Below are 1,610 nucleotides of genomic sequence, written 5' to 3' on the forward strand. Positions count from 1 at the left end.
TGCAGCAGCATGTACAGGGCACCCACTGACTCTCCCAGCACGCAGAGAGGCCTAGAGCCTTAGGTGGGAAGCCCTGGCAGCTCCTTCCAGCTGCGTAGTCCAGGCGTGTTAGAGAACCCATGTCGGCCTCAGCTTCCTCCGCTGTATGATTAGAACACAAAGTCACAGTGTTTGAGATGGTGTAGGTCACACCCTGTCTGCAAACACAAGTGACAAATGCCAAAGCAGAGTACCTGTTTGGGGTCCCCAGGCCACTAAATGCCTATTTCAGAACAAAATGTTTTCCTCTCTTAGGATGTCAGAAGACATTCACTCTCTCTCCTTTGTCTGCTTCTATGTTCAAATCAGGATGCAGACCCTCTGGGAAAACAAGGTGTATTTTATTTTTTCAATTGCCACAGAGCACATGTTCTTGCCAGAGAGAGACAGAGAGAGAGGAGGGCAGGGCACAATCACATTGCAATTCTTTCTCCATCCCCTTGGAATTTGGGGCATGTGTGCACTTATACCCAGTGTTTCTCCTCTGGGGCCAGGATTCAAACCATGCAGTTGGCCGTGTGGGACTGAGCTCCCTCAATCGCTAGGCTATGAGGTCAGATACGGTATATATATATATATGTGTGTGTGTGTGTGTGTGTGTGTGTTTAAGAGAGTTTTTTTTTTTTTGTGTTTAAGAGAGTTTTTTTTTGCTAAAGCATTCGTGTGCTCACTGGAGAGACAGAGAGACAGAAAGCGAGAAATCACCCCCTGGGGGGATGGCCATGCTGCAATCCCTTCTCCTCCATTCTCCTCTCGGGATTTTAGGCATGCACAGACATGTGCCTGGCATGAGTTTTAAGCCTCTGGGTCTGGGACTAGAACTGCACTCAACTACATGGGAGTCCAGCAATGTAACCATTATGGCATCTGCTGGTCCCCAGACATGGTATGTTTTAAAAAAGGCCCTTCCTTATAACGGGAAGTAATGAGAACTGCCATTACCCACACACGTGCTATTTCATCTCTCCTCACAACTATCAGGACGTGGGAACTCCACTGTAGATGAGGAAACTAAGGCCTAGGGAAGTTATTCACTTGCCCAAGAAGCAAGGGGATTTGAACCGAGGTCCCTCTGCCACCTCCAGGCTTTGTGCTCTTTCCCCTACAGAGACTGGCAGAGCTCCAGAGCTGGTCTCATGTGTGCTGCCAGCCCTGAGAGACCTCTCCCACCGCAGCTGCAGCCTGCCTGAGCCCCCGATATTTTCTGGAGGTCCTTGAACACTGAGGCTCTCAAACTTGAGAAATCTCCAGAATCCACTGGAGGCCTCATTAAACACAGATCTCTGGGCCGTCCCCAGAGTTTCTGATTCAGCAGGTCGGGGAGGGGGTTCTGAGAGGCTGCACTTCCAAAGAGTTCCCAGATGGTGCTGCTGTTGCTCCGGAGAGCCCACTCTGAAACCACTGGCGAGTGGCCAGGAGACCATGGGTGCCGAGATATTGCACCCTGGGCAGGCAAACGGAGACCACTCCCAGGAGCAGAGCAGAGGCAAAGGGAGGGGTTTACTCGGGAAGCCCTGGCCTCCTCAAGGCGCCAAGGGCACAGGAAGCCTCTGCAGGATGGAGGAGCCCCA

General features: G+C 51.5%; 1 protein-coding gene across 2 annotated transcripts in view; it reads left to right on the forward strand.

The window, feature by feature from the left end:
- LOC102485030 (polycystin-1-like protein 2) overlaps window positions 1-1,610 on the forward strand; it is a 98,763-nt gene that overhangs the window by 79,699 nt on the left and 17,454 nt on the right. The gene's annotated exons all lie outside the window — the stretch shown is intronic.

Source organism: Tupaia chinensis, unplaced genomic scaffold (assembly GCF_000334495.1).
Source record: "Tupaia chinensis unplaced genomic scaffold, TupChi_1.0 Scaffold000355_1, whole genome shotgun sequence".
NCBI lineage: Eukaryota > Metazoa > Chordata > Mammalia > Scandentia > Tupaiidae > Tupaia > Tupaia belangeri.